The 8,219-nt window shown below is 32.1% G+C and overlaps 1 protein-coding gene across 1 annotated transcript in view; it reads right to left on the reverse strand.

The window, feature by feature from the left end:
* The window catches only part of LOC18032431 (probable glutathione S-transferase), a 19,238-nt gene that overhangs the window by 10,187 nt on the left and 832 nt on the right, over positions 1 to 8,219 (reverse strand). The window lies entirely within an intron of this gene.

An 8,219-nucleotide genomic window follows, 5' to 3' on the forward strand; every position in this document is an offset into this window, starting at 1 on the left:
CAACCACAAAGAAGACTAAACCCTCATATGAAAGAAATGGTAAAGAATGAGGTCCTTAAACTACTAGATGTAGGAATTATCTACCCTATCTCTAATAGTAAATGGGTAAGTCCGACTTAAGTAGTACCAAAGAAATCTGGAATAACTATTGTAAAAAATGAAAAAGGTGAACCAATCCCAACACGAATTCCATCTAGTTGGCGCATGTGCATTGATTACAGAAAATTAAATAATGCCACTAGAAAAGATCATTTTCCCCTTCCATTTCTAGACCAAATTCTCGAAAGAGTAGCTGGACATCCCTACTACTGCTTTCTTGATGGCTACTTTGGCTATTATCAAATCCCTATAGCCTTAGAAGACCCGAAAATGACCACATTCACATGCCCATTTGGAACATTTGCATTTAGGAGAATGCCCTTTGGACTTTGTAATGCTCCTGCAACATTTCAAAGGTGCATGCTAAGCATTTTTAGTGACATGGTTGAAAATTGTCTAGAGGTTTTATGGATGATTTAACTGTATTTGGTAATTCTTTTGATACATGTCTTGATAATCTAGAAAAAGTTTTGGAAAGGTGCAAAGAAAAAGGACTAGTTTTAAATAGGGAAAAATGCCATTTCACGACCACTTCTGGAATTGTCTTGGGCCATGTTGTGTCTTCAAAAGGAATCGAAGTTGATAAAGCTAAAGTTGAAGTCATTTCAAAATTACCCTCACAAAAAATAATTAGAGAAGTCTGTTCTTTTTTAGGACATGCAGGATTTTATAGGAGGTTTATAAAAGACTTTAGTGCCTTATCTAGACCAATTTGTAACCTCCTAATAAAAGACACACAATTTGAATGGACTAATGATTGTCAACAAGCTTTTTAAAAAATAACTACTCTTTTGACATCAGCCCCAATAATGCAACCCCCTGATTGGTCTTTGCCTTTTGAGCTAATGTGTGATGCTAGTGATTATGTCGTTGGCACTGTTCTGGGTCAAAGAAAGGAAGGTAAGCCTTTTGTCATTTGTTATGCAAGTAGAACTTTAAATAGTGCTCAAATGAATTACACTACAACTGAGAAAGAACTACTTGTTGTAATATTTGCATTAGATAAATTTCGTTCGTATTTAATTAGTTAATCTACTATTGTTTATTCTGATCATGCTGCTGTGAGATATTTAATGTCAAAACAGGATGCCAAACCAAGGTTGATACGATGGATCTTGCTACTTCAAGAATTTAATTTGACAATCAAGGACAAAAAGGGCGCTGAAAATGTTGTTGCAGATCATCTTTCAAGACTTACAAATGAGTCTTCAATTGAAACAACACCCATCGATGATTCTTTCCCTGATGAATTTTTGTTTTCTATAAATAAAATGCCTTGGTATGCTAATATTGTTAATTATCTTGCAACAGGTGAAATGCCATGTGACTGGAGTTCCCAAGACAAGAAGAAATTCTTAACAGAAGTGAAAAGTTTTTACTGGGATGAACCATACCTGTTCAAGTATTGCTTCGATCAAATTTTTGAAGATGCATACCAGACGACGAGGTAAGTAGGGTCATTCAATTTTGTCATTCTAAAGCATGCAGTAGCCATTTTTCTTCAGAAAAGACAGTTGCAAAAAGATTGCAGTGTGGATTTTATTGGCCTACATTATTTAAAGATTCATATGTATTCTGTAAAATGTGTAAGAATTGTCAAATGATAGGGTCTATTTCAAAGCGGAACATGATGTCTTTAAACCTCATCCTTGTCATTGAAATATCTGATTGTTGGGGAATTGAATTTATTGGCCCTTTTCCATCATCATTTGGATTCGTATACATTTTGGTTGTTGTTGATTATGTTTCAAAATGGATCAAGGCGATTCCTTGTCGGCACAATGATCACAAGATTATGATCCACTTTTTAAAAGAAACTATTTTGAGCAGATTTGGAATACCTCGAGCCATTATCAGTGATGGAGGTAAGCATTTTTGTAATAAGCTATTTGAGTCTTTAATGAAGAAATATGGAATTACACATAAGGTTGCTACCCCTTATCACCCTCAAACAAGTGGTCAAGTTGAATTAGCAAATAGGGAGATAAAACAAATTTTAGAAAAGGCATTTAATCCAAACCGTAAAGATTGGTCTCTTCGATTAATTGATGCACTTTGGGCATATCGTACTACTTTTAAAACATCTTTAGGAATGTCACCCTATCGACTTGTTTATAGAAAATCTTGCCACTTACCAGTAGAACTTGAACATAAATCATTTTGGGTCATTAAAGCTTTTAATTCAAATCTTGATGATGCTGGCAATGTGCATAAATTGCAAATAAATGAACTTGAGGAATTAAGGAATGATGCATATGAGAATTCCAGAATTATTAAGGCAAGAACCAAATTTTTTCATCACAAAAGAATTTTTCGGAAAACATTTGAAATTAGTCAAAAAGTGTTTCTTTATAATTCTCGTCTTCATTTATTTCCAGGGAAGTTAAAGTCAATGTGGAATGGTCCATTTGTTGTAAAATATGTCTATCCATATGGAGCCGTAGAAATTGAGAATCCAAAGGATGGTGTCACATTTAAAGTTAAAGGCCAAAGATTGAAATCATATATGGAATACTAACCACATGAAGCAGATACCGAAATCCATTTGAGTGACCCACCAAAATTTTGATTAAGCCTTTTCATTTTAATGTTTTGTGAATTTGATTTACTGTTACTTTATCGTTTGAATTATTTGATTTTTTTTCTTTTTCCTTTTCCCTATGTCTTGAATGGAGTGCGTTGCATTGTTTTAATTGTGTGTAGTTTGACAATTGTGATTTAGCTCACCAAATTTTTATACTTGTCATGAGTCCCTCCATGAGAAATTTCCTTTTCGATCATCTTAAAACGCTTTTTCATGTAAAATTTCACCTGAGGAAATTGCTCCAATTTTGTAAATTACATCCCATTTGGGATCTGCAACCACCAGAGTTAGTATCTCACGTCAAGATCTAGAAAGACAACTCAAGGAAATAGGGGATGGTATTTATAATCTGCAATTAGAACTGAATTCAATAAAGGACGAATGTGAGTTATATTCCTTGTGTGTTTTTTTTTTATTTTGTTGTTCTTTCTCACCTTTGATTTGATTTTGCAGATTTGATTGGTTTTGTTTTGATTCACTCTCCTGTATAAATGGCGGATAACGGTACTCTGTGACTTTTTAAGTCGGTATTCTCAGTTTCCCACAATAACTGAAACCTCAATGTCAAGCATGGAAGAAATACAACAAAATTTGCATCAACATTTTCCTTCTCTCCCTCAAAATGCTCTTAAGAAGATTTACAAAGCTCGTTGTGAACGACTGTGTTTATTAATGATCAATGGGATTCCTGCTGACATTCGCTGGTTAATTGAAGCAAAGGTCCGATTGGCAGGTGAGTTTTCTGATCCATTCATTTCCTACATGCCTGGTTTTGGTAAAAGTATATTTGCTAAGAAAAGAAGAACTAAGCGACTTGGCTCTGAATGTTCTCACTGTGTAAGACTTGCTTGCAAAAATCCACGTTCTAAAGCTTTAGGAATGGTTTCTGTAAATCATGAAGATAAAATCAAATTCGTTAAGGATGACATGAGTAAAGAATCGTTGGATGATATCTTACGATCTCTTGAGATGCATCCGAGCGGATATGTTCAACGTGAAATTCAAAATTTGTGGAAGCTGTTCCAAAAGGAAAGTGCACAGTTTAGTCTTGAGAATCTGACTCTAAAAGACCCTGTTTGCCAGTTTATAAGAAAACTGGATGGGAAGCATATCCTCGACCCATAGAGGACGTTCAAGCCGTTATTGGACGTAAAACCAGAGGAAAATGTGAGCCACAATCACAACTATCAGTAAATATCCTTTTATTTTACCGTTCGTTTATCTTTTACATTATTATTATTATTGTGTTTTTTTTTCTTTATTTTATCTAATCACTGTTTGCTTTTTCTTTTCACTGTTTGCCTTTGAATTATTAAGCTAAAAGCTTCATGCATCATTTGACAAACACACCACCCCATTTACATATGTATATCATTATGTTCGTCACCAAGATCCTTAAATAGGAACTTCTTTTTAAGCACTCACCAACTGGAGAAGAGTTAGTTGTCTTTGGTATGCAAGAAAGAATATTTGAAATGTTGAATCGTGCTGACGTTTTATTTTCTTGCCGGGAGACCTTGCAACTTTGGAGGCGCTAATTACATTTGCTTCTTGGGCCCATTTGAATATCCATAAAAAACCCATCGGTTTGTTAAATGTTAATAACTTTTATGATGGCTTAATAACATTTCTTAATCATGCAATAAAAAATTATTTCATTTCATCATCAGTAAAAAAACTCTTCATTTGTGCTCTTACTGCTAATGAGTTACTTGATCTTTTGTAAGCTTACAAACCAGAGCCAGATCCCATGACTTTGGCGTTGGATTGGGCAACTAATGACGATGGCAGTAACTCTCGTAAAAAGTGTAAATTAGATTTAACTCTCCGTCTGTAAATATTTCCAGCAGTGGCCAGGTGATATCTTCTAAACTCTACTCCTTTCTTTAAACATTGAGGACAATGTCTCCTTCAGGTTGGGGGGAGGGAATAGTTGATAATTATGGAATGTCTCAGTCCTAGTGATGTTTTTACAAATTTTTGTTGTAAAGACTAACTTTGGATAAAAATTTGAGTCGAAGATGGCAGAATATAGAATGTAATGTCTCTAGAAACGCATCTTCTTAATTTTTGTGTTTTCTTCCAAAAAAAAATGTTTCTAACTTTTTATTTTCGGTCTTTTTCTCTCTTTCTCTTAATCATCTCCCTTAAGTTTCTGCAATCAGTCCCAATTTCTTTTTGTGTTTTCTTTAAAAAAAAAAGAGTTTTCTTTTTCGGTGTGATCTTTTAACATTGGATAACATGATAATTTTCAAATTTTGGCATTCATATTATCTTTGGCCTTGAGTTATGTTACACTATATTTTTTCCCTTTGCATGTTGAAACGTAAATTGAGAAATTGAATGAGCGAAATTGATTAAGCCATTTGGAGGAATGTACATGTTATGAAAAGACCAAGCGAGTTTTTGAGCCTATTATCCTTGAAGAGTAACCTTGTTTGCCTATACAGCTTCACAATTTATTGTACAAGATCTCAATATTTAATAAAAAAAAAAGTTTGTCCAGCCGCATCTAAAATTCCATTGAACTAGTGGATATGAAAAATTATATGGAACCCTAAAAGATGACAGAATGCCATCTTTGATCCGTTTGACCCTTTCTAGCCAACTCTATTATAAAGAATCCATAGTTAACCCCTTTAAGCCTTTGAAAAAAAAAAAAACTTTTTCTTTGGTAACCTATCATATTTTCCTACTCCAATGAGGAGTATCACCTTATGTTTTATGTTTTCCATCACCCAATTATGTTTAAAAATAGGGATGATTATGTATTCCTAATAATGGTGCTATAAAAAAGAAAAAAAGAAAAAAAAAAGAAAGATGATATGTATATATCAATTAATAAAAAAATAAAAAATAAAAAAAGAAGAGAAAAAAAATCCAAGCAAAAAGAAAAAAAAAACACCTTATAATCTCCACAAAGTCCCCTATTTTTCAAACATATATTTTTGTTTTCCCTATTACCTTTTTTGTTAGTCATAACCCTAGCCTACGTTATGTCCTACTAAAAGTCCTTCTTGATTTTTGGGAACTATAGTCTGAAGTAAAATATGGTAATATGGACTAAAAGATGTGGTGATGCATAAAAATAAAAATAAAATTTGCTAGTAATTCATTGGACTTGAGATCATTTTATTTCTAAGCTGTGTGCATTATTTTTTCATCTTGGAGAGAGCGTGTGATATTGTTTTATTATTCTCTCAGATTTACCTTTTTTTTTAGAGTGACAAATTAATTTGGGGTATATCTTCTTTTGAGAGAGTCACTCTTAATCGTGAGATTTTGTGGTTTGATGTATCATTCTTAAAAATGGCTTGATTAATGTAGCTCTGATAATTGATCATTTTACAGGATTTTACTAAATTGTTTTGTTCGGGTGTGATTTTCTTTAGGCTGAAGATAATGCTTATACTTTTATTTGATTGTTGTCATTAATCTGATGGAAGAAGCAAACACAATTTAAAAAAAAATGATTTTCAATTTGAGTTTGAAATTTTACTAAACTTTTATCACTTAAATTGCTAGGGCCTAGCAATAAGCTGGTTGGGGGGTGTGATTGACACTAAAAAGTGTACATTTAATAAGGATAAAATTATTAGTTTTTTACTTATTGTGTCGATTAATTCGTTTATTATTTATAAATTATTTTAATACTCCCCAAATATATTTTATGTTAAATTAATTCGTAATTTGTTAATTTTTATCTTGTAAATATTTTTCAGGAATAAAGATGGAATTGGAATTGAAAGCAAGAACAAAGAAGAACTACTGGAACAAAATTGAAGAGATGTGATAATAAATAATAAATAAAATAAAATAAAATAAAATAAACAAAAGAACAAAAACTTGTTGGTGATGGTCAGGAGGCCATTACGCCTCCTGACCATCACACATTTCAAAACACTTATATATTTTAAAATAAAAATAAAATAATAAATAAATAATAAAATAAAGAAAGTTAAAGGCAATTGTTGCCTATAAAAAGGGAGGAGAGATTGAAGAGCCGAGGGGAAGCGAGGGAGCTAAATTGAGAGCTGAAGCCGAGACTGAAGATTTTCTTTCTTTCTTTGTTTCTTTTCTTTTCTTATTTCCGTTTGTATCAATTTTCTTTATAATATATTTCAAAAAATTTATCAAATAAAAAGAGTGTTGTGTTTTCTTTCAATATGAGTAGCTAATTTTATTAAGCTGAGGTGAAGGGTGAAGCTCAATGTTTTAAACTATTAATTATTATTATTTTCTCAAATGAGTTTTTAAGTTTATTTAATTCTTTTCTAATTATTTTTATATCATGTTAATTTATAAATCTCACTGGATTTTATGGCATTTTGACATAATGTCGACACATTAATATAATGTGGCACATTAGGTACTTTATTCTATATTTATCCACACACATAGAATTAAATGATATAATAATTAATTAGTAAAAGTGAGGCAAAATATAAATGAGAGAGTATTAAAATTATAGTTTGAATACAGAGAGTGGATCCTAAACCTTAGCTTATTTTTAAATCAATTTCAAATAATTTCTTTGCCCCGCAATTAATTTTTATAGTTTTACTAGATTTAAAACTCCCTGTGGTTCGACCCCAGTCTCACCGGGTTATATTATAACTAGACACTCTTATACTTGAGAGTAATACACTTTTGAGTCGTATCATTCGGTTTTGAGCCGAACCGAATAGAAACCAATCGGTTCTTCAAATTTCAAACCATTCGGGTTTTTTATTTAAAACCGAACCGAACCGAATTGAATTAAAAATATCGGTTCGGTTCGGTTCGATGAAAACCAAACTAAATGCCCATCCCTGCCAGACCGTATGAGCTAGGTCTGGTCCGATTTGAATAGTTAGAAGTTGTAACATTAATTAGGGATTGAGGGTAAAATTTTGGACTTTGATTTAATAAAATTGATTTAAATGAGTCCCAATAGAAATATGATTATAAATATATCAATACAATTATAACATGTTAAAAAAAAAAAATTATTTTCACACAAAACAAAAAACACAACCCTTGGATGTGGGATGTGTCTAAAAAATAATAGGGTGGAAATATTATCACCCTCAAATTAGATATATAAATGTTTAATGTTTTACTCTATTTTTAAGAGAAAGATAGAAATTAATATATAGACAAATCGAGTCCCTTATTTTATTATTCATATCCATAAAAAGTAACCACTATGCTAGTCCCCCGAACTTAGCATAAGACAGTAATTTAAAAAAAGAAAAAAAAAAGAACGTTTTTAGATACCAAAAGAAAAGCAAAACAAGCACAAAGCGAGACATACAAACAAATTTTATGCTACTGCATTCAAGCAGAAGCCACCAACTGTTCACGACGGCGTTTGAAAACAACCAACATTTCATCCTGATTGGGAAGGTTTTCTTCAATTATGGGGACTTGCTTGAAATTTTCAAGCCAGGCATGCAAGCGAGGGAATTTGTGTGATTCAAATAGTTTAACTCCCACTACATCTTCAATGACTTGCAACCAATAAACAATTGAACCAAATGCTAGGTCCACTAAG

Source organism: Citrus clementina, unplaced genomic scaffold (genome assembly GCF_000493195.1).
Source record: "Citrus clementina cultivar Clemenules unplaced genomic scaffold, Citrus_clementina_v1.0 scaffold_9, whole genome shotgun sequence".
In the NCBI taxonomy this organism is placed as follows: Eukaryota; Viridiplantae; Streptophyta; class Magnoliopsida; order Sapindales; family Rutaceae; genus Citrus; species Citrus x clementina.